Source organism: Rattus norvegicus, chromosome 3, assembly GCF_036323735.1.
Source record: "Rattus norvegicus strain BN/NHsdMcwi chromosome 3, GRCr8, whole genome shotgun sequence".
Taxonomy (NCBI): domain Eukaryota; kingdom Metazoa; phylum Chordata; class Mammalia; order Rodentia; family Muridae; genus Rattus; species Rattus norvegicus.
In genome coordinates, this window is record NC_086021.1 from 29,317,589 (window position 1) to 29,343,506 (window position 25,918).

Here is a 25,918-nt window from a genome sequence, read left to right on the forward strand (position 1 = left end):
ACAAGAAGGGGAAGACTGGCCCTGTTCAACTGACTGGACCAGAGGTAGCACTGTGTAGGGTCCCCCAATATGATAGGTTTCCTTGGAGAAGCAGGGAGGGACCACATAAACCCGAGTAGATGATGCTCTTTCCTTCCAGACCACAGGCCTGGGCCAGCAGCAGCCACAAAATCCTGTTCTAACTGTATAACACAGTGCTTGCCTGTAAGCTGTTTTCTTTTTTTTTTTTTTCCCCAGGAGGAAAAGGGAGGCACACCAATTCAAAAAATTGACTTGTCAATCTTTGCCCCGTGGCTGCTCTTTGCTGGTCCTTTGAGAGACCAGCAAACCAATGCACGTGGGGTGTGTGTGTGTGTGTGTGTGTGTGTGACAGATGGACGGACAGACGGACATGACCTATGACCGCCCAGCATGAATCTTCTATGGACCACAACCACCACATCCAAGCATCACAAAGACAGATTTTGCTACTTCTCCTCATGGTGGTCTGTCAATCTTGCATCTAGTAACTTTGTGGATTGGTATGGCCCAGTAGAACCTTATGTCCACAGGGAACAGCTAATGCAGGTAACAATTCTGATATCTACAGTTTACCTGAGACATAAACACCCATCTATGTGTTCTAAGCCAGCGGTTCTCAACCTGGGAGGCCTTGACCCTTGTGGTGTCAGATCAGATACCCTGCATATCAGATAGTTACATTATAATTCATAATAGCAGAATCACAGTTATAAAGTAGCAACAAAGTAATTTTATGGTGGGGGGGAGGTGTCACCACAACATGAGGAACTGTGTTAAAGGAACTCCATTAGGAAGGTTGAGAGCTACTGGTCTAAGCACTAGGAATGTCCCTCCACAAACCCATCTCCCTCTCTGACCCCTGGCTCCCCAGCCCTGCAGACCCACTATTCAGAACTCTCCTGAGCTACAGATTGCTTCCAGAAGGTTTCCAAAGAATTAAGTAGTGTTTTGAGAAGAGCCAACAATCTTCCCTACTCGTATTTGTAATTTAAATAACGTAAGCTTGAAGAGTGTCTCCCTCGGGCATAGTTTAATAACTTAAAAAGCCAGTGCAGCTCCATGCGCACATGCACCTGCCCCTCAGCTTTCCCTAAGAAGCAGAAGCAGATCCCTGCTCCAGGCCCACCAGGGGGTACTCCACAGCCAACAGCAGGAGCAGCTGTCTCTGCTGACCCTTTTCACTTGTGGACTTGCCACAGGTCCCATAGCAGTCTGCGACCTTGACCCTCCCCACCAGGGCGCCAGGGGAGGGTCACCTGGATCCCAGGTGCTGTGAGGGAGCTGAGCATGGGCGAGCGGCATAGATGCATGCTGGGCTATGGGTCACCCAACTCAGTACAGACAGCCACTTCCCAGAACACCCCATTTTTAATATTCATAGATCTCCTCATCTGCATATCATGCCATAAATAGTCAGAGGCAAGGTAAGACACAAAGAGCCCCTGCATTTCTAATTATGCTTAAAAAGCTAATGTAAATCAGAGACACAGAGGAGCACTAAATCATCAGGGAGGACACAGCCTGGGAGCCCCCCATTTCCATGCCCTAGCAATGTAGCTGTTAGTGACAGGCCCAAAGGACCCAAGTATGACCTTGGGGAAGTCAGCCTCACCTGGGTGTGTCCCTTAAAATAGGACCAAGGCATCTTCCCACTTGCTCTCCTATCCCAATACAGTTCCTACCCACAACAGATGCCCAGCCCCCACTTCATTGAGGGTAGCAGCACTAGGCAGAAGAAAAGCTCTCAGAGGCCATATCTAGCTGGGGGGGTGGGGGGGGACACACACCCATCAGTACTACCTATAGTCTTATCTGGGAATGGATTTCTGGGGGGAATCAGATGTTCCCCTTCCTCTGGCCATTCCTGACTATAGAACCAGGGTCAATAAAGGGTCCCAGGGCTTTAACCCATCCCCACCTTGAATGACAGCACTGTCCCTTGAAGATTCCATTCCTGCAGAGGTGATGAGGCCCACCTCCCCTACCTTGAGGGAGAAGAGCATGGGGACCTACAGAATGGGGAAATTCTGGGCCAGAGGTGGAGGCAGAGCCCAGGGGCTGTGGGACAAGTTGGGAATCCACACTGCTGCATGTGGCACTAACCTGAGGGTGGCTTTAAACAGATCACAGAACTCTAAGGGAAGGGATACCGCTGAGACTCCGTCAAGGGTACCCCGAAGAGTCCTGGACCTAGACATCAGACAAAGGACAGCCCTCAGTGCTTAGCCATTCCCAGGCTCAGACTGAACCAGGGTCCTAGACAAGGGCCGGCTCCCTGTGCTGAGGACGGAGACATGCTCAGGACACTTCTGGCCACCAGGAAAGAGCAATACAAGGACCAGAAGTGCTGAGTGGGAAGCCAAGGGCTAAATGAGGGGCACTCCAAGTCTCCAGACACCAGTTCAGGCAGGCCTGTCTCACACAGGACATGCCAAGTCAGTGCCACAGAAGACCAGGGGCTGAGCAAGAGGCTGAGAAAACTGAGCAGAGAGCAGTATCTTGACCCAAGCACAGGGTTCAGGTACCCCGCCCTTACTTATTATAGCTCAGAGATACTAGTGCAGAAGAGTGCTGGGCTGTTAGACACTGGGCAGTAAACACCTCTGCCTTTCAGTGAAGTGTTAGGGGCCGGCAGTCCCAGCTACCAACCCAACCAGACAGAACTGGTTCTCAGCCGGCAGAATGGGCCTCTCTGTGCAGGGGGTCCAGGGTGGTGCATGGGTATCTACCCATGCTTGTGAGTCATGTGTGCATGTGTGCGCGTGTGTGTGAGTGTGCATGTGTGTGAGTGTATGTGTGCATGAGTGCGTGTGTGTGTGTCTGTGTCTGCGTGTGTATGTGTGCGTGTGTATGTGCATGTGTGCGTGACTGTGTGTATGTGTGTGTGTGCGTGTGAATGTGCGTGTGAGTGTGTGTGTGCGTGAGTGCTTGTGTGCGTGTGTGTGTGCGTGTGCTTGTGTGCGTGTGTGTGCGTGTGCATGTGTGCGTGAGTGTGTCTGTGCATGTGTGAGTGTGTGTGTGTGTCACACGTCCCCAGCCCTCAGTCAAGACCAAGCTGACTTCCTACCCAGAGGTGGCATGCTGTACCTTTCCCCTCTAGGAGTGCCAACTTGGAGGACCTGCTGGAGGCACGGGCCCAAAAGACACAAGGGTTACCCCCATCGCTGTTGGTGAAATGACTGCCGCCCGCATCTGCCCTGGCAATCGGCCCAGAACTATTTTTAAGCCCATTTACTAGAAATCCCACAAATTAAAGGAAATATGGATAATGTGGCAGGAATCCTGGGGGGGGGGGGGCAAATTAGGGACGCACAGAGCTGTGTTCACGTTCTACGCCATAGTTTAACCGAGAAACCCATTCGCCAAACTCCTGCACAGCACCCATTGAGTCCCGTAAGGAGGGCTGTGGACTTGCACTGGGCTCAAGGACTACAAAAACCGTCTGAGTGCCCAGGCTGCTGTACCGCAGGCCATAAAAGGTAATTGCTGATCTGAAAACCCGAAGTGCCCAGCTCCAGGAGTTCTCAGTCAGGGACTCCAACAGCAAACAGTGGCGGTCACTCTTTCCAGAAACTGAGGTATCTCTCACAGCTCCAAGACTCACCACCCGTCCATCCCCGCTAAGGAGGCCCAGGAGCCACCACAGTCACAGCCTACTTCAGAAAACAAAGCCATTTGGGAAGGCTGAGCATGATGGCCTCATCAGCTACTCCATGTGGGTCTCACAAGCCAGGGGGCCAAGCTGGTACCTCCAGACTCTACTGCCCAGCCTCAGTGGTGAGCGCCCAGGTTATCAGGACAAACATCTGCTGGGTTGTGAAAAGACTTGGGGGAGTGGTTCCTTAAGAGCCAGGCCCAAGCTAGGTGTGGTGGTGCACCCGGTATTGTGATCCCAGTGCTTGAGAGGCAAAGGCAGGTGGATCTTTGAGTTCAAGGCTAGTACAGGCTACATAGTGAATTCCAGGACAGCCAGGGCTGCATAGTGAGTTCCAGGACAGCTAGGGCTATGTCTCAAACAAAGAACAAAACAAGAACCAGGCCCAAGCCTGATAACCTCCAGAGACAGTCGCCAGGGGCCTTGTTCTGTCAACCACTGCTAGGTCCTTCCAGATCTAAGGCATGCAATGAGGCCAAGACTGAAAGGACAACCCAGGAGGTGAGGCTAGCCTGCCCTTCTCAAGCACTGGACCCACAGAAGGGTAAACTTTCTGGTTTGAGGTTAAGACTGAAGAACGGGAGGATGAACAGGTCTGGGCTGATGGGTGTTGACCTCAAGAGACCACTCCACACCTGCATCCTGGATCCAGGCAGACAGCATTGGTGATGATAAAATGGGTCGGCTGGACTTCAGACAAGCAAGAACAGAGAAGGAGCCTGAGCCGGGTAGGATTGTTCCCAGACGTTAACAGGCTGAGAACTATCAAATACTGGGGCTCACCAGGCAGAGCTGCATACACCTGTATCCCAGATTAGCAGGAGGGACAAGGAAGATTCAAAATAAACCTAGGCCACTTAATGAGACCCTGTCACAAACAAAAACCCCAGGGACAAGTGGTGAGGGAAGGGATCATCCAGGAATCAACCTGGTCCAGAGAGTCCTCTGGCCTAGGGCAGCTGTTTCCAGAATTCCTTCCTTGGAAAACCATAACCACCTATCACATCGCCACTCCATAAAGCCCCAAACCCCACTGCTAAACCTGCAGCTCTCTCAGACCCAACTTAAACAGCCCTCTCCCATCTCATTCCTCTGGCCCAGATTATAGCTTGCCTGCCTTTGTTAGTTTTCTCTTCGATAAAGCCATCCTCAAGCTTCCTTCTTAATCCATTTGTAAAGTCTTTTATTATCAAGACTAAGAACTTCAAAAAGGGACCAAGCATGGCGATGCACACCTCTAATTGTAGCCCTTGGGAGGCAGAGGCAGGTGTGTCAGAGTTCAAGGTCATCCACAGCTAATATGGGATTTGCGAACATGCCTCAAAGCAAAACAGGCAAGACAGAGCCAGGCCCTATAGGCTCACAGATTGAACAATCACAGGCTGAACAAATGGTTTTTTAAACCTATGACCTCATGCCTGGGTGTGGGAGTGCACTCCTTTAACCCCAGCACTTAAGAAGCAAAGATAGGTGAGTCTGAGGTTGTCCTGGTCTACATAGTGAGTTCTGGGACAGCCAGAGACCATCTACAGACAAGTGACAACACACACTCCTACTCTACTCTAAGCTACAGTAGTTCTGACTCTGGTACTGATAAAAAAACAAAACAAAACAAAACAAAACAAAACAAAAACACCACCACCACCAACAAGTGTAGATCATTGGGGTAGAAATGTCTTAAAATGAATTCACATGTGCATAGCCAACTGATTTAATAAAGATGCCAAGGCCTTCCCTTCCACAGGATAAGCACGTGTGAGAGGCAGACCCTGACCTCAAACCACAGAGAAACATGAATTCAAAGGCAGCAAGGAGTTAAATAAGGGCTGGGCGGTGGCTCAGTGGTTACCACCTGCACCAGTGTGAGGACCTACGTAAGCCAGAGGAGCCTTGCTACAGTGTCATGTACCAGTGACCTGGCACTGGGAGGAAGGGACACAGGTGGATTCCAGGGGCTCTCTGGCCAGCCAGTCTAGCCAAAACAGAGCCCTAGGTTCAGTGAGAGACATTGTTTCAAAAAATATGATGGGCAGTGATTGACTGTGGAAGAAGCATACACATAGCTGTGTACACACACATGCACACACATAGCTGTGCACACACACACATGCACACATTTCTCACCCACCCCACCCCCAAGCGCACAGTAGGGGGAAATCTATTAAGGAACACCTGCTAATCATATTTCTGATGTGACTTATACCCAGAATGTTAACAAAAAATGTGCAAAGCATCTAAAAATACTTTCCACCAAGAATAGGCACAAATGTCCAATATGCACATAAGACACTCAGTATCATTAGCCAGCAGGAACACTGGAGTCAAACCACGGTGAGGGGCAGATGCAGCTAGGGCTGGATCAGGACTTGGCTTTAACATGTAACCCAGCCCCTGGCTTCCATCCCCAGCACCCAAAACAAAAGCGAGCACCAGAGACAGAAAGAGAAAGAAGTGAGAAAAAAAAGGAGAGAGAGAGAGAAAGAGACAGACAGACAGACAGACAGACAGACAGACTAGAAAGCAGACGATAACCAATAGTGGGACATGAAATGCAGACTCCTCTAAAGGTCAAACAGTATTTCTGCATGACCTAGAAATTCCACTTCTAGGCGTGTAGGCAAGAGGAATGAAAACACATTATCTACACAAAAGTTTGCAAAGCACAGATTACTAGAAGCACTGGTTACAATAGGCAAGGGGTGAAAATAACCTAAGCATCAGGCAAGGAAGGATAAATAAATTTGGAAAATCACATGGTAGAATGCTATTTGCAATAAAGGGGAAGGAGTGTGATAGCCATGTCGCAGGAGGGAAAAGCCTTTCCCTCAAGGCCACGCCGTCTGTACAAAATGTCTAGGACAGGTGATTGGTAGATAAGGGAGATTAGAGGTTGCCCAGGGCTGGGGCTGGACAGGGCCTGCTAAAGTTGTGGCTGTTTGTTTTTTTTTGTTTGTTTGTTTTGTTTTGTTTAGTTTTAGTTTTTCAAGGCAAGGTTTCTTCTGGGTAGCATCCCTGGCTGTCCCAGAACTTGCTTTTGCAGACCTTGAACTCAGAGATCTGCCAGTTTCTGCCTTCCAGGTGCTAGGATTAAAGGCTGTGCCACTAAGCCTAGCCTACTTTTGTTTGTTTGTTGAGTGATGAAAATGCTCTCATGAACCAGGTCTGAATCATTGCGACCACGTGGGTAAACCGCAGTACATAAATAAAGATGTCTCAAATGGAAAACACATGGAGCCTGGTGGTGCAGGCCTGTGATCCCAGTACCTGGAGGCAGAGGCAGGCAGTTCTGAGTTTGAGACTGGCCTGGTTTACACAGCAAGTTCTAGGCCAGCCAGGCAGGGCTACATACTTAAGCTCCATGTATGTTGGGAGTTGAGCAGGGTGGAATAAAGAAAATAAAAAAGGTACTGAGAGGTTGAGGCATGAAGACCACAAGTTCAAGGCAAGCCTAGGTTACTTTGTGAGTTCAAGGCCAATTTGGGCTACAGAGCATGATCCTAGTACGGCTAAGTGGGTAAAGGTGTCTGCCATGAAGCCTGATGACCTCCAACCCAAATGGTAGGAGAAACCAATTCCCACAGTCTGTCCTCTAATCTCCACAAAAGCACTGTGGCTTGTGAACCTTCACCCCCCACAAACAAACACACAAATACATAAATGCAGTTAATTCACTTTTTAAATGTATGAACCAGTTCTATGTCCTGCATAAGAAAGCCTCAAGCCAGGCAGTGGTGACACATGACTTTAATGCCAGGTCTTGGAGGCAGAGACAGGAGGATCTCTGTCAGTTCAAGGCCAGCCTGGTCTATAGAGGGAGCGCCAGGACAGCTAAGGCTAGACAGAAAACTCCATCATGAAAAACAAAACAAAACTAACAAACCAAAAAAGAAAGAAATCCTCAAACATGGCATTAAAGGGACGGCTTGGCAGTTAAGAGCGTGCACTGCTCTTGTAGAGGACCTGCGTCAGGTTCCCAGAAGCACACGGAGCTGCCTGTAACTTCTGATGCCTCTGGCTCCAGGAGCATCCTCACCAACAGGCATATACCTACCCCACTGACAATTACATAGATATCATTTTAAGAATTGAAATCATCAAATATAACAATATAGGCAGGCAGGCTGGAGAGATGGCTCAGTGGTTAAGAGCACTGACTGCTCTTCTAAAGGTTCTGAGATCAATTCCCAGCAACCACTTGGTGGCTCGCAACCATCTGTAATGGGATCTGGATACCCCTGTCTAGTGTGTCTGTGTAGTGAAGTATACTCATATAAGTAAAATAAATCTAATAACAATAATAAAAATATAATAATAATAATAACAATAATAATAATGATAATATACTATCGGCAGGCTAAAGTGAAACAGAAAAAGATAAGTCATGTGAACATAATCAGAAGAAGGCAGGGTTACTTCGTAATTAAAATGCATAAAGCAAATGAGAGACACTGTAGGACAGAGGTCTGCCTGCGAGGACCACTCAGCTCCACGCTGTGGACAGCTGACAGCAGTACTTCTAAGCATGAAACAGAAAGTGGCAGAGCCAAAGACTCATGGGAGTCCTTCCAACCCTCTAATGACTGGCATAACAACCAAACAGAAAACCAGCAACAGGAGAACTAAACTCCACCAAGTATCCAGACCACTTGCAGACCACCCCACCCAGCAGCAGCTTCAAGACTTCACTGTCCCAGAGACTTCGGAGCACTACACAGGATAGAGAGCAGTTCAACCAAACAACAACAACAACAACAAAAACAACAAACAAACAAACAAAAATGAGGAACTTAAGACTTGAAATTAAGCCTCACATACCATGGGATCAATCCTGCCATGGTGACCTACCCCTGGAATTCTGGCACTTGAGAGGTGGAAGCAAGAAGGTCAGGAGCTCAAGATCAGAACTGCACATCAGCAAGTTGGAGACCAGCTGTGCCATATTAAACTCTGCCTCCAATAATTGAACACTGACACACACGAACACACACACACACACACACACACACACACACACACAAATAAGCAATATGACAAGCATGGTGGCTCAGACTTACAAGCCCAACACTCAGAAGGCTGAAGCAGAAGGACATCATCAGGAGTTTGATGCCAACCTGGGAGATACAATGAGTCAGTTCTAGTTCAGTCAGAGTAAGGTCATATCTTGAACGAATGAATGAATGGAAGAAAGAAAGAAACATAAATGATAGGTAGACAGACAGACAGAAAGACACCCTGAGACCCAGCACAGGAGGAGGAGAAGAGAGGGAAAGAGGAATTATAATAATAATCTCTGACCACCAGCACAAAGGAATAAAGTTGAAACTCAACAAAGGAAGCAACAAAGTATCAGCACTCGAAACTGAACAGCACATTTCTGAATACACAAGACAAGTAAGTGCAAACGATATTTTTAAAAGGAAATATACAAATTAACTATGAGTCTGAAAAAGAAAGCAGAGGCCTTTACTATAGACCAATACCAGAGCCTGCCGTGAAGGGAACACGTGGACCACCCACCTTGACGGCCGGCCACCAGTGAACCAGCTCTTCAGCAAACACCTACTCTACTATGCGTGATCCACACGCAGTGAAAGAGCATGCTCAAACAAACTTCTTAAAAATACTCAAATTTTAATCTGGAAATTTCAAAATTTCAAAAGGAAATCTCAAAATTCAAAGAGCCCTCCTGGGGCTTCAGTAGCAGACAGTTCTGCACACAATCCCTCGAGGAATGGAGGGATTTTCCAGTCTGCTATTTTCTTTTTCGCTGTACGGTGGATGTACCCAGGGACTCGGTCACTCCAGGTGCCCAGAGAGTTACATACCAGTCCCCAGCTCATTTCCTAAAGCGTCTCAGGGTTCCATTGCTGTGGAGAACACCATGACCACTGCAACTCTTATAAAGAGAAACATTAATTTGGGGGTGGCTTATGGTTCAGAGGTTCATGAAATCCATTGTCATCAGAGTGGGAAGCATGGCATTGTGCAGGCAGACCTGGTACTACAGGAGCCAAGAGGTCTACAGAAGGCAGCCAAGAGGAAGGTCTAAACCAGCCAGACTTGAGCATATATATGAGGCCTCAAAGCCCTGCCTCCACAGTGATGCACTTCCTCTAACAAGACCCACCTCCTCCAAGTTGGCCCCCTAATAGTGCCACTTCCGTGGGCCAAGCATATTCAAAGCACCACACAGGGTAAATCGAGTTCAGTCCTGGAACCCATGTGAAGGCGGAAGCTGAGAACCGACTATACAAAGTTGTCCTTGGACTCCCACATCCTGTGCACTACCCCCAAACACATACACACAATGATACATATTTTTAAATAAAGCCAAAATATTTAAACAATGAAAAGTAGGGTTCCATATCTCTTCTGAATATAGACATCAATTAACAAATGTAAATCAGTAACATTTACACTCGAACAAACCACACACCCTCTCTTTCTCATACACATACACACTTTTTTTATTCTTTTTTTTCTTGAGACAGGGTCTTACCATGTAACCGTAATTGACCAGAGCTGTCTGCCTCTTGAGTGCTGGGATTAGACATTGCCACGACACCTGGTCTCATACTTTTTTATTCTAATAATGGAGTTGAACCCAGAGTCTCACCCTGGCTTCCATCCTGAGCACCACGAAAAAAAGCAGTGGTGGGAGGCAGGCGCCAGGCATCCCCTAGGCACTCAGCCCGGAGCCCAGAAGCAGCCCCACCTTGTAGCATGTCCTGTGCCCAGCCCTGTCACCCTACATTCCTGAGACTCCAGATTTCCAAAATCCATGTTCTCTAAACCCAGGGCCTACGAAGGGGACAGCACATGTGGGCTCTGTCCCATTCAGGTGACTAAAGGCCAAAGCCTCTCAACGATTCAGAAACGATCAAGAGAGGTGCAGCAGCCCACTCTCCCAAGGCACATCTGAGGCGGGATCATGCTTCTACGCCCTGGACTGCCCTTGACTACAGTGAACTGAAGCTGCCAGCGTGCAAACACCTGAGACTCGTGGGAAGGCGGGGAGATGGGAACTTAGTTATTTTTTAATTGCTATATTAAGACACCGTGACCAAAGCGACTTATAAAACTGTTTAATGTAGGGGTAGACGTTCCAGGGGGTGACTCCCTCACTGCCATGGAAGGAAGCAGAGGACCAGGCAACACATGTGGCACTACAGAAGCACCTGAGAGCTGATGCACTCTACAGAGGAGGCAGGGAGGGGCAGCTGGGAATGGCGAGGGATCTTTGAAACCTCACAGCCCACCTGTAGTGACTCTAGTGACCCCCGCAACTTTAACTTTTTCAAGGCCTACTTTTTTTTTTAATTATTAACTTATTTTATTTATATGAGTACACTGTAGCTGTCTTCAGACACACCAGAAGAGGGCATTGGATTCCATTCCAGATGGTTGTGAGCCACCATGTGGTTGCTGGGAATTGAACTCAGGACCTCTGGAAGAGCAGTCAGTGCTCTTAACCGCTGAGCCATCTCTCCAGCCCAAGGCTTACTTTTAATGATGGTTCTTTTTTAATTATTTATTTGTTTTATGGATATGAGTATACTATAGCTGTCTTCAGACACACCAGAAGAGGGCATCGGATCCCACTACAGATGGTTGTGAACCACCATGTGGTTGCTGGGATTTGAACTCAGGACCTCTGGAAGAGCAGTCAGTGCTCTTAACCACTGAGCCATCTCTCCAGCCCCTAATGATGGTTCTTAAATGTTTTAACCTCCCTTCTAGCCTACCACCTACCAAAGGTAGTGGGAAAGAAAGGACATTGGGGGGTGGAGGGGGGGTGGAGAAATGTGAAATGTAAGGCGGATCAATAGATGCATGTTCTTAGTGAAGAACTTTCCTCGTGTGTCCTTTCGCATGCTTGCTTTCGCAGAACATTCTTCCACTGTGTCTGCTTCAGCTAAACATTCCTTTGTGCCCCGGCAGAACACCACCCAACCGACTTTCCAAAGACTTTACACTTCCTTCCATAAGGCCACAACTCCTAAGTCTTTGCAAACAGCCTTTACCAACTGAGGACCAAACATTCGAATACGTGAGCCTAGGGGCCATTCTCATTCAAACCGCCACACTGGGTCTGGCCCTAGTGGGGCAGACATACAAGGTTGAGCAGGCCAGGCTGAGCCAAGCGGCCCTCAGGAGACTATGGTAGGTCTCAGAAATCACCTCATAGCCTCAGCTGGAATCACATGTATACGTCTCTCACCTCATCTAGGGAACATTACAAGCAGCCAGGAAGCCATGGGGAGGCTCAGGCACCTGTCCCCTGGGAGCTAACATCCACGTCACTGTCACTAGTGCAATGCAGCCGCCGCACCTCTTAGATTCTCTAACGGTTCCCACGGGAGCGCTGAAGGTAAATATGTTAATTTGACTTCAATCATGGCTTTAAAAAAAACCCATGCTATATTAGCTTAGGGCTCAGATCCTAAGAACCGCTTAGACATGTGTGTGCACTGCACGTCCTCAGTAACTGGAGGCTTATGCCCCCATTTCAGGCACCAGGAGGCAGGATGCTCCCCCAGAGTAAGCAACAGCACCTCTTGGGTGGGTGTGGAGACCAGTGAGAAGCAGGGTGTTTACCCAAAGTGCCACAGTACGGCCGGGTCCGGTGGGATTCTTACTTGGTCTGTCTGGCACACAACCACCCCCTCCCTCCCCGCTGGCCAGAGCAGTGGGTGCCATCCTGGATTCCAAGCTAGGGACATTTTCTCTAAGCACAAGGCATCAACCACTGAATCTGCTGTGCCAACTCTGGGAGCCATCCAGGCCAAAGTTCCTGGAAGTCCTCTGCAGGCAACAGTCAGACGCCTAGCTCTCAACTAGATAACAGGGACATTGTGACAGTACAGTCTAAAAGCAGGACTCCTGGCCAGCCTCTCCTTTCTTCCAGCCGAGGGGATCATATGTTCCAGGAGAAAGGACATGGAGGTGCAGATCCCCTCAAAAGGAATGGCAAAGCTCTCCGGGTGGGAAGGTGGAGCCGGAACTGAGGGCACCTGGAGCTAAAGACCCTCTATCTCCTTCCATGGATCTCAGGAGCCCCAATCCCAGCTCATGTTGGATGTCAATGTGTTCACCGAGGCCTGGAGCTAGCTACACCTGAAAACAGGAGGCTGTGAGGCCTCCCTCGGTGGTCTATCCCTCGGTGGTCTATTCTGTGTCTAGGGACAGGAAGTTTCCAAAATCCCAGGAAGTCTCAAAAACGCAGCAAAATCCCAAAATTCACACTGTGCGTTGAGCAGTCAGACCCATGTGCCCTCATTCCTGTGGGAATGGCCTGCAAGCCACTCACTGCAGTCGCTGTGGAAAGAGGAGCCCCGGATGACAATGGCTGCAAACAAGTGCTCCCTGCTACCAAGCTAGGGAGGCCCTCTGAGTCTGAACTGCTAAAGGCTGCCAAGACCTGCAGTGCCCACCGGGCACAGAGATGCATACCCCTCAGGAATGACTACTGTACTCTACAGAGACCCAAAAAGTAGAGTATGACCACCCCCCTTCCCCTTCCCAGAGCAGCCTCTCTTACACACACTCCTCTCTGAGCCTGGACCCCTTGCTGCTCCACCTGGGGTGCCCCCCCAAAGGCATCCAGAATTCAGTCTAGGTTCTCTGAACCACGAGATGGGGTGTGCACTGCCAAGCAGAGTAGGAAGTTTGGCTGCATCCCATAGCACCAATCTTTCCAGCCGTGCAGACAGCACAATGTAGCCCACAGGGGTTCTTCACCAATTTGCGAGTGTTACTGTGTAGACCAGGTAGGAGCCTGAGTAACAAAAGAGGCATCACAGAAGGGGCAGAAGGAGAAATGGAACCACCTTAGAGCTGGCCTGGCAAAACCATGTATGTGTAGGAGGTACATGTCCAGGACAGTTGTCCCCTCCTGTCCCAGATATCCCAAGTGCACTGGAAGCTTTGTCATGATCACCTGGGCCTGTGACTAAGGAGGCAAACAGCCCTAGAGAAAAATAACAGGGTGTTCCCGTCTCCCAGAATCAAAGAAGACATAGGAAACGATCCCTGGAGGAGGAATCCCTGGCCAAATGGGATCCTTGAGGCCAGTTTGGAACTCTCCATCCCTCAGGCTGCTGGAAACCCAAGCAGCCACCTGGGCCTCTAGGGCAGGGAGACAGTGGTGTGGGACTGCTTGCCTGAGCTTGGCTGGCAGAGGTAATGAACTTATTCTCTCCCCTCCCCAAGTAGAGCTAAGGCAAACCCAGGGACAGGCCACTGCCTAGGGGCTCAGGACACTCCGTACCAGTACCAGTTGGCCTCAGTCAGGATCACAGGGAGGGGCACCTGAAGCCTTAGGGAAGCTCTGGACCCACAGAAGGTGAAGGCTGCCTACTCCTCAAGTCAGGACACAGACCCTGCCCTGCCTTAGCTGGTGTGGGGACAGGCCTTGCGTAGGTCCCTTTGCCCTGTTGCAGAGTGGAGGGCCTTGAACCCCCAAGCCTAGCTCTGCCTATCTGTTTGGTTTCCTTGAGTCAGAAGCTTAGCCCCTGAAGGCTCAGGTTTACCTGTGTCCTCCCTGAAGAGGAGGGGCTAGTGTGATTATGCCCTGGGCAGACCAACTAGCGTGCCTAGGAGGTCTGTGGCCCATAGCACTGGGGCAGCTGAGTCCTACCAAACAACGCCTTCCTACTAGCACCTCTCCACAAATCCCTCCTGTGGCCCCCTTGGGGGACTCAACTTGCATGGATCCTGAAGCAGCAAGGCCACCATCCAACCACGTCACTGCACAGTCAGCACAACTCCTGGGTTCACTTTCTTCTCCTCTCAGGAAAAATCAGACACTGTCTTTTGTAGGCAACCAAACTGGCTTTTTTACTCATTTCCCATCTCACACAGTTTACCTCAAACCACAGTTACCCACTAGCCTTCTCAGGCCCGTCTAATTATAGAGCTCAGGGGAACACACAGGTTGTCTCAGAGCTGTTCCGCCAGTGTAGACCTGTGCTGAGGACACGGTCTATTCGGTTTTCTCCTAGTAGGACTGAGAAGTTTGAAAAGAGCCCTCCTGACACTGTGCTGGTCCTCAATTCCAGAAACATCACTACCTCTGCTCTGAAGGTCAATGTGTCCTCCCCTCAGCCCCTCAGGTCCCAGGGAGGAAAATCGGCTGGAGAGGGCAGGGGCTGCTGGCAACTGTTCTTTGAGGGTCAGGACTGGGTTTCTGTTGTTGATTATTTGGGTGTTTAAAGGCACAACCTCAGGGCTGGAGAGATGGCTCAGTGGTTAAGAGGTTTCAGAGGTCCTGAGTTCAATTCCCGGGAACCACATGGTGGCTCACATCCATCTGTAATGGGATCTGATGCCCTCTTCTGGCTTGCAGGTTTCGTGCAGCACTCATATACATCACTCATATATATAAAGGCACGACCTCACTCTGTAGCCCCAGCTGACCTGGAACTCACTCTGGAACCCAGGTTGGCCTGGAAATCTTGGCAAACTTCCTGCCTTAGCCTCTCAGGTGCTAGGATTCTAGGATGAGCTGCCATACCGGTAGCATTTCACTTGTTTTGTGTTTTTTGAGATAAAGACTCACTATATTATCCTGGCTGGTTTTAAACTCCTAGACCCAAACAATGCCCTGTCCCAGGCTCAAGCAGCTGGTACCACAGGTGCATGCCACCTCACCATTTGGTAAAGAAGTAAGGGCCACCTGGGCATGGTGCACATGTCTTTAATCCCAGCATTTGGGAACCAGAAAGAAGTGGACCTCTGAGTTTAAGGCTGGCACCGAGAAAGACTAGATGGGGGGGAAGGGGGACAAAGTGAGAGGGAACAAGAGAAAGAATTAATTAATTCAGGGTACCCTCATCAGTCTGTCCACAACTGGGGAAGCTACTTGGCAGTCAGCAGAACTGGCACTGGGGTATGAAGGAAGGGCTCAGAGAGAAAAGGAAACAACAGGTAATGGGAGATCCAAACTTCACATAATCCCAGAAGCTCAGAAACCAGGGCCTCTGTGGATGTAAGGAACCAAACCAAGATGAGACCAGCATACCAGGCAGTGTTGGTGCTCTCCTCTAATCCCAGCATTCCAGAGGCAGAGGCAGACAGACCAGCCTGCTCTACTGAGTGAGTTCCAGGTCAGCCAGGGGTACACAGGAAAACCCTGCCGAGAGAGAGAGAGAGAGAGAGAGAGAGAGAGAGAGAGAGAGAGAGAGAGAGAGAGAGAGAGAGAGAGAGACAGAGACAGAGAGACAGAGACAGAGACAGAGACAGAATGAGAACGGGTAGATCCTAACTCACAGGGCAGTGACCCTGGAGAAGGTGCTCGAGTTGTAACTTCAAATATGGATTTCCTGTGGTTGGAGAAATGGTGTAGCAGTTAAGAACTATTTTTGAAAAGGACCGAATGGCAGCTCACAATTGTCTCAAACTCCAACTCCAGGGGCTCTGCTGCCTTCTTCTGTCATCAAGGGGCACTGTACTCATGTAGTATACATGCATATGCAGTCACATACCATAAAAAAAACCAAAAAAACAAAAAACAACTAAACCACAGCACTCAGGAGGCAGAGGCAGGAGTCTCTGTGAGTTCAAGACCAGCCTGGGCTACAAAGAGTTCTAGGACAGCCAGGGCTACACAGAGAAATCCTGTCACAAACAAACAAACAAAAAAACCAGAAAAATAAACAGGTTGGCTATAGGAGGGGGGTCACAAAGCAACCTGAGGTTCAAATCCACTTGTCCATCTACTTCCCTTGTGAGTTGGGGCGACATCAGCCCCCCATCCAGGAGCTGTGAAGGGCAGGTACGGTACCATACTCTACATCCCAGCATCCAGGCCTGTGGACCCAAATGAACCTCTAGTCTTCCTAATTGTCCAGTCTCAGGTATTCTACTCCAACAACAGGATGCAGACAGAGACACAGGCCGAGAGACAATAGAAGCCCAAACTGTGAACCTGAGCCCAAGCCAGGGGCTGCTGGTACTCCTGCAGGCTGGCCAGGGCAAGAGAAACTCCCCACGGCCTGTACAAGACGAGTGCCACTTAGCAGGACCTCAAGTAAACATTCTGCCCTTCAGAAAGGTTTATGTTTCCAGCTCCTAGTCCTTCCCAATGGCAGTCCCATTCACAAGGCTGTCCTGACCACACTGTCTGCTGCAGCTCTGAAGGGACCCTGCTAGTATCAAACAAGAAGACCCAAGCACCTCAGGGTCAGGAGAGAGACAGCTTCCGATCATGAGGTATGGGGATGCCAGGCTTGGACATATCACCACCTCTTCCCCACAGTTCCACAATCTAAAGAACAGGAGACGGACAGCAGCAGGGCCAGCCTGGCACCAGCTCTGAGCTTCTCTATGTGGGCACATCAGGCACCCGTAGGCTCCAAGGATCCCCAAGAACATGCTGCTCGCATCCAGGATGAGACCTGCCTCTGGCCTCTCGGGAGAACTCTGAGTTCAAGGCCAGACTGTTCTAAACATGGAGTTCCAAGCTTGACAGGGCTACATAGTGGGACTGTGTCTCAAAAAGCAGGAAGGGGTTAGGGGGAACCTGCCTCTCTAGAAACAGTTGTTGGCCATAACATGCCTCTAGCATCCCTAGATTCCATAACTCTACAGCTTCCTGCTTCTACCAAAGACACACACACTCAGGATCCCATGCCTGACACTTCTCCACTGTAGCCACACAGTCCTCAACCAAGGCCAGCCTGAGAGACTCTGGCAACGAGCCAAGTGTGGCAACTCATGCCTATAATCCCAGGACACAAGAGGCTGAAGCAGGAGGATTGCCATAAGTTAAGGCCATCTGAGCTACACTGCTAGTTTTAGGACATGGGGTACCAGTGAGAGACTGTCCCAAAACCAGAAAGAGAACCCTCAAACAACAGACAGACAAGCTCTCCAAGTGATGAGGTGTACGCCATAGAGCACACCATGGAGCACGCCGCCAGCTCCAGCTGTAGAGGGGACACCAGAGGACACAGTGGTGCATGTGTGATGACAAGTATGAATCAGGGAAGCCACAGGGCAGACCCAACTGGGGACGTCCTTCCACCTGGCCTGGCCTCTGGGTCAAGACCACAAGAACTGAGAAGAGACAGTGGACCATCCCAGGTCAGCAGGGGCAAGGATGGAGGGTCACCATCGTATCAGTGGAGGCCAGTAGGGACAGTGCTTATTAACTGCATTCCTAGCAGCAGCACGTTCACCAGGCACACCGAGCGCTCCAGACGTCACACACAGCAAGGTATACCTCAGCACATGCCAGCGCGTGCCACAAGGCAGATGAGCTTGGAAGATGTTAGAGAAGCCGGCCACCTACAGAAGGAAAGTCCTCATCAGAGCAGATGATCCCACAGCTGACCTCAAGGGATGGGTCAGGACTCTACCCCGGGGGACCAGGCTTGCAGTATACACCTGTAATCCTAGGACTGGAGAGGTTGGGGGAGGAGGATCAGGACTCGGAGGCCAGCCTGATCTACACAGTGGGGGCTGTTCTCAAGAAAACAAACAAGCAAACAGAACCCCCAATACTCCAATACAAACAGGGCTAGTGAGATAGCTTGGTGGGGTAAAGCAGTTTGCCACAAGCCTGACTACCTACATTTGATGCTTAAAAGCCACATGGTAGAGATGTGGGGGAGGTGGGGGGAATTCTCTTCTACAATTTGCCCTTTGACCTCCACACTGTGCATACATGAGAACACACACAGACACACACACACAGACACACAGACACACAGACACACAGACACACACACACACACACACACACACACACGGTAGGGGAGAAAGGGGGTTAATGTTAAAAAAATTAAACCAAACAACACTGGAATCCGAATTCTAGTTACCACCCAGCCAGCCACTGATACTATTGCAGTGTAGCCAATAAACTGTTCTTTGAAAAAAGATAAATAAATAAAATAATAAATCCCACAGATTCACTAAAAACATAAAGTTACCTTCTGGCCACACAAGTAGCCAGAAGTGGCCTCTGCACCAGATGTCTCGCTATGAAGGATGTCCCCAAGTAAGAGCTGCTGAGCATGCCAGGGGGTCACAGCCTGCACTGGCACTGGTAGGTAGCAGGTGGCTCTTGTTTGAACAAGATACACTAAAGTATGCAGGGTAACTTACTCCTAAGAGGCCTGGGAAGAGTTCTTTAAACAGCACACGCAGTCTCTAAGTTTCATTATTGCTAATCTTTCCCTCAAGGATCTGAACTACAATGTCACCTGTCAATACCAGGTAGCCAGTGGATCAGTGAAGGTGGTGGTCAGCGGGGCAAGGATAGAGGGTAGACAGAATCACTTCAGAGTGCTCAGAAGGGCAGGGCTACCCTTCCACAACCCTTGGCCTCAGGCTGGAGGAGATCATGTCACCCCATCGGAGCCCAAAGAATGGATCATAGACTTTTGGTCTATGGGTTATAGGTTCTGTCACCCCTCAGAAGCACACAGAAGATACCCAAGGTCTTCCCAGCAAGAAAGGTAATGGTTGGCCTTCCTAGAGGCCCCTGCCGGTAGGGACAGAGGTGTCTCCAAACCCTGAGGTGTCCCATACAGTGTTTGGGGGGGGGGGGGTGGAGCGGGGATTCTCAAGGACATCATGACATAACTTCCTATGCCATGAACAACCTCCCGAGTGGTCTAGAGCCAAACCTCAGGGCAGCTTCCCGTGACGCCGGGGTCCATGGGCTCTATCCTCCACACACTTGGTCACCTGGGAGCTTGCTGTGTGACAGGAGAGAAACCAAGGCTATCATTTTGCACAAGTTAACCCCACTGACACTGACATCAGAGACATCAGACTGACGAGGCCACTGCTGGTCCAGACAGTGCCTGGCCTGACGCTCAGTCCCAGGTACAAATGGGGCTGAGGTGAGCTCACCTGCAGTTAGAGAGAAGAGGCGGGACAAGGAGACAGAGCACTGGTGCAGGCAGGGTCAAGGGTGCCTAGGCCTGTGGAGCAATACTTCCCTGCAATACGGTGTGGTTAGAACCCCAAGGATATCTCATTCTTTCAGCCTCCCCGACAGCTTCGGCTGGAATGCACCCCACACTGTTCCTGTGTCAGCCATGTCACCCCTGGGCTTCACTGTGACCCACGCGCTTCAGTTTCCAGGCCATTTCATGTGACACAGACTCACTGCTAAACTGGGTTACAATAATTAACACAGTGTCTGTCTCTCCTATCCCACAGCTTATATAAGCCTTGGCCCCATTTCCCGCCTTCGGTCCCCTCTGCTCTGTTCTTTCAAAGAGCTCTAGCTGGACTGCCACTCACATAGCCTCCGCTAGGCTTTGAGAAGCAGCAGATACTGCCTAAGCCCACCCTGCTGGCACGTACGGCAGGAGCCACCAGCACTAAGGTTTTCTGTCCTGGACCAGAACCTCCAACAGGACCTTATTCACAAACAGGGCATTGGTGGGTTAAGAAGCTGAGGTGAACTCCTCCAGAGTTAAAGGGAAGAGGCAGAGATAAGGAGAGAGCAGGGAGAATGGTACAGGTAAGGTCAAGTGTGCATAGCACCCAAAGTCCTCCAGAGGCCATCCTAAGTGGGCAGAGTAGCAGCACACAGGAGAGGGACTGGCTAAGTCAGGAAGAAGGTAGCTTGGTGTGATACAAGGTGGCCTTCCCAGAGCTCACCATGGATCAGCCCTGGCCAGAGACCCTGTTGACTAAAGTCGGGTGCTGGATGCAGTTCAGAGGTCATGATCCACTTCCCTCATTCCACACACAGAGAACCTAGGCCCTGGATCAGGACCCAACTGCAGTAAGGGTTGGGGCCCACGCTCCAAGAGGACCCTGGGTATGAAAACCGGGCATTATGGGTAGAACCACTTGGAATAAGCATCAATATGATCCTTGAGGATGCCTCTATCTATTCCTGGCCTTTGCAAGCGCCCCTGCCTGCTCTGAGGAGAGCATACCTCTCTACCAGATGCCAGAGGTCACACACCCCCGCCCCCAGCTCTGGGAACACTCAGGCAGGTACCTACTTCCCACGCAGACCTTGGCACTGCATCCGGAGTTAGGGATACAGCAAGATTCAGTGACACCCAGTGGGTATCTTTAAGGAAGCGACTACTGGGCTTTCACTAGCAGCAGGTACACACTGTTTCTAGAACCCCAAAACAGGCCTTTCCGCTGTTTAAAGTCAGGGGCATTGCTCTGTGGAGCTCTGTTACAGTGGAACAAAAATGTTCTCCTAGCCAGATTGTGCCACGCCCATTAGGATGAACTGGGAAGGTAGATACTTGAGAACACTTCCTTCCTATGATGGTGTAGCTCAGAGTAACCCCTTTCCCAGGTGCTGCCCTATACTCTAGAAGCAGCCCAAACCCAGCAGTCCTACAACCAGTGGGACAACTGCCTCCCCTGGTTCTGTCCATTCCTCAGGGGCTGTTGACTCATAGGAGCTTGAGTGCTGTGTCAAGGCCCAGCCACAATCATCATCACAGTACTGTCACCCCAGATAAATGCTACCCCCACATCACAGCAAGCCTGCCAAAGGCTTCTAGTTTCCTATCACTGTAGCAAAGTGGAGTCAAGGATGTGGGTGGGGCCCCCACAGACCTAAGGCTCAGGGCCACTGCTAGGACATGAGGACCTTGAGGGCAGAGGCTGGTGTGTGCGAGGGGAGAAGAAAAGAAGAAAAAGCCTCAGCCCCAAGGACAAGGGCCCAAGCTCTAGGGAAGCCAGACCAGCCCTGCCTGCCAGGATTCCCAAGTCACAGGCAATTTGCATAATATTCTTTGCAAGTTAATATCAGACTGATAATGATCTCCCTCACAGCAGAGCGGCTGGGGCTCTGTTACAACACTAAGTAATCATATTTTAAATTATGTTTCCCTTTATAGAAAGGTGTTGCAGAAACATAGACATGAAATCTGTCTGTTGCAGCCCACTGCCAACCACCTGACCAGCTCCAGCACTGCCAGGTGCCCACAGAGCTGTCCCAGGAAAGCCAGTCCCAGGGACAGAGAGGAGCTGCTGGCCATGGGCCACACGAGCACGAAACTGCATATGTGCATACATATGCGTACCTATGCACACAAATCCCACCTGCCTGCCCGGAAGTCACACAGTCCTGCCCTGAACTCTCAACTGTCCTGGGAAGACTTGGGGAATCCCCCTTTATAGCCTAAAGCCCTAGCCAGAAACACCAGTGTGCCCTTAAATAGTCACAGGTAAAGGAGAGCGATGGGGGGTGGGGGGGTCTCCTATCACACACACTCCAGCATCTTGGCTCTTCCCTGAGGAATGAGTATACCCAATACCCCAACCTGGCCCACATGCTCATCCCTCTAGCCTCTCCATCTTGCAAAGCCACACCCCAAATACACATCTTAAGGCCAAGGAGGGAGATGGGCTCTGAGCCTGCCCAGTGAGGGAGCGAGCTTTCCCATTTTCTCCTCTCTTCATTTCAGGACCAGGACCGGCCATTCAACCTCTATTTTCTTAAAAGCTTCCCCCCCCCTTCCCCTTTTTTTATTTAAGAAAAAAAATCCAATTATAGCACAAATCTCTCAGCAGGGGTCAGTGTGGAATAAGAATAGCCAAAGTTAATGGACATGACACAGGCAAGATAAATGCCTGAAGGGTTTCGAAAGTTGCATGATGCAGATTTCATTAACATTTTAATTGTAATGTATCTTTTTAATCTTCTCTCACCCTAATGGCTTTATATCTTAAAAAGAAAGAAAGAAAAAAACTGCTGACAACAACAAAAAGTATCAATATACAAAATTTAACAAAGGCGCTTAGCAGCACAATAGTAACTAGATTGAATGACCAAAAACTGTGTTAACATTGTGACTTTTAAAAGTAGAGTCAAGTGTAGCAAAGAGTGAATGGGCAGAGAAGAGGCAGGCTAAGGAAGAAGCCCCAGGCTCCGGTAGGGACGGGATGACCCACACACAGGTAGCAGCCCACATCCCCAACAACCCCACCATCCAAATCCCCCAACTAGCAACATAGGAACCGGAAGAGAAAGACTCAGGAACCACGAGGATGGGCAAGCACGCCCCTCTCTTCCAAATAGGGTTGTGAGTGAGAACAGACACCCAGTGGTCCCATAAAAGGGGCTTCAGCATCTCATGGTGGAAAGATGGCCTCACCATCAGGTACCAGACCCTCCTATTCATCCCACCAGGGGCTGCAAACCACTCTTGACTATGGACATAGTATTACCTCTGACTCTTAAAAATGGAAGTTTTCAAAGTGTTCTTGGATCTGTCTACAGAGGAATCGGGACATTTTATTTTCAATCAACAAACACTTCTTGGGGGCTGGCTTTGCTGGACCCAGTGTACTTTACTGTAGATCCTCCTGCCTTTCAGAAGGCAATCCCTCCCCACTGGAATGCCAGGGGGCAATGGCTACCCCAGGATCAGACAGCTCACAGGCCTGACTCCCTGCTCACCCCCAGTGACTATATATGGGCACTTTTAGGCCCCAAGTTGTTCCCGCCCCACCCCACCCCTGCCTGCTTCCCAGACACCAGCAAGGGGCGGGCCTGGAGCTGGAGGCCCATCTGTGGCTGGATGCCCTCCTGGATGCCAGGCCTGGTGCAGGGAGGAGGGGCATGATTCCTAAGAGCCCCAGCCAGCCCTTCCCTGGGGACCTGGAAACAACTCTAGAGAAAAAGCCTCCTTCTCCCTGAGACTGAACCAGCCTCCCCTTAAAGGGCCAGCAACATTCTCACCAAGGGTCTCATCACCCCAAGGGCATTAGGCCAGGCAGAGCCAGCTTGGAGACCTAGGGTGGATCCCAGGGAGGGTGGGTCACACAGCCTTGAGAGAGAGCAAAATCTCTAGTAATCTGGCCTCAAATTCCTAATCCGGCAGCTTCCCAGAACCCAGGCCTGGCATTGCAGACTCCAGGGCAGGCAGAGCCTGGGTCAGAGTCCGTTCTCTGTCTGCTCATTCTCTGCTCGGCTCAGACTCCTCTCTGGGCAAGAGACAATGTGAGCTCCAAATTGAGGACACAGAGACTCCTCTATGTTCACAGGCTTGTAGTCTGGGAGAACCAGACACAGAGGGCTCTGCTTCTAAAACCCAAACTTCTAATGTCAACGACAGGCCCGGCCACCTGCAGCAGAGAGAGCAGCCTGGCTCTAGGAACTCTAGGCTCAGGAGGCCAACGGGAGGCAGCCTAGGAAAAGTGAAAATCTGCTCAAGCAGCAACACAGCTTGCCAGGATCCTTGCATTGGAGAGCAGGCCAGAGCGGCCACCTCAGCCAGATCACATGCTGCTTCCACAGTAGTAGGGGCCCAGCTAGGGGTGGGGGTGGGGATGGTGTAAGGCTGAAAGAAAGAAAAAAACAGAAGGAGGCAACGGTGGGCAAGGCTCTGAGCAGGGCTACTCACATCTGAGAAACTTGGTAGAGACTGCTAGGCGCTAACTAAGCTTCCCCAACCACTTCATGATAACTCAGGGCCAGGCTGCTCACACTGCCTGAGCAGAGAGAGCGGTAGCACCCCTTCATCACCTGAAGCACAGCAGGCTTTAACACTTCCCACCGGCCAGTGCAGGAAGCTACACCTGCCAGGAACAGCGAAAGCCCAGTGTCCCAGGGGCTGGCGGTAACTGCCCCTTGCATTGAAAACGTATCTCTTGCATTACCACATGGCTCTGCTCCCTTCTCCAAAGGGCCAGGCCTGGAGAATGTGTAAGGACACATACTTGTAATCCCGGGTCTTAGAAGGCTGCAGGATCAAGGGTTCAAGGTCATCCTCGGTTTACATATTAGGTTCAAGGCCAGCCTGAACTATGGAAGATTCTGACTCAAAAAAAAAAAAAAAAAAAAAAAAAAAGAAAGAAAGAAAGAAAGGAAAAAGCAAAGCAAAAACAGGTCTCAAAGTCCACGCAGGTTTCCTCAGATCAGGGTGACCCCTAGAACATCACCACGCATCCAACTCCATTCCCATTAGCCACAACTCTTCAGAGCTGGAAGGCAGCCTATGTCAGCCTGAGAACTCAGGTCCAGCAGGAGGTCAGCATGGACCAGACACACATAAGCAGCTATCAAGGCAAGGGTGGGGACCTGCAGAGACAGCAGCACATACTGGGCCAGGGATGTGCGCATAAGTCCCTTTCTCTGACCCTTACACTGAGGGTGTGTGGCTTTGTGGCAGAGGAAGGGAAGGGACTGAGGTCTGACAGTGGTTCATGGTCACTGGACCAACAATCAGCACACACACCCTCAGCAGGCAGGGAGGCCTGGTGGTTCACCTCACCCCTACACCCAAGGAGACTTCGATCCACTGTAAGCTCTCCAGAGAACTCCCTGGAAGTCACCAGGTGGGAGGAAGATAGGAGATGGGGTGACTTCATGGGCTATGGCATGCAGAGAATACGTCTGGGGCATCAAGTACAGAAAACATGGACAGCCAGGGTTGGCAGGCACTGGGTGCCACACACCTTCTAGGATCAAGGATGTCAAAGGCATGGATCTAAGAGGGACTCACATTCTGTTAAGGCAACCACAGCCTCAGTTTCTGCCCCATCAGTGCTGGACCCCATGCCAAGACCTGCCTAGATCACACTGGCCACCATGTAAATCAGGCATAAAGGACCTCTATGGCAAACAGGACTCTGCGGCACCCCAGCTCTCCACCTCAAACCACTATTCTGATAGGACAGTGCAGAACTAGTCTGAAGAAAGAGGTTTGGGAAGGTTGTCCAATTCACACGCAAGCCCACTCCTAGGAAGCACACTCTGGGCACCCACACATAATGCCGTCAGTCCACAGAGCAGACCGATGGTGGAGGGTGAGCAGCTCAGAAGCAGCCTGGCGCTCAACTCTTGCAGCACAAGCGTTTCTCTCTGATAGTGTTTCCCAGCATTCTAAATGGCTTCCAGCTCCCGGAATCACCCAGCACCATCCTGCCGTGGGCATGACTGCTGAGGAAAGATCCGGGCCACTGTGAAGTGACAGGAGATACCTTGTTCTACTGTGCTAATTCCAGCCAGCTGGCCCAAAGAACAGTGGCCAACCGCCCTGGGTCTCACCCAATGAGGAAGTGTCACAGAGCATCCTTGAGGGAAGGAAGGGTAAAGGACCCTGGTGGAAGAGTGGCTGGCTCCACGGGCCTGGAGAAAATAGTTGGAGGGTGAGACAGGAATGTTGGCTGTCCACCCCGTAGCTGAACGCGCTTTGTCCCCTCAACTGTGCAATGAAAAGTCACAGCTAACCCTCCCAGGACATCGTCTTTAAAGACCACAGTGTGCAGGGCACCATGGAACATCCTGCTCTCACCCTT

General features: G+C 50.4%; 1 protein-coding gene across 3 annotated transcripts in view; it reads right to left on the reverse strand.

The window, feature by feature from the left end:
- Nacc2 (NACC family member 2) overlaps window positions 1-25,918 on the reverse strand; it is a 67,022-nt gene that overhangs the window by 39,512 nt on the left and 1,592 nt on the right. The gene's annotated exons all lie outside the window — the stretch shown is intronic.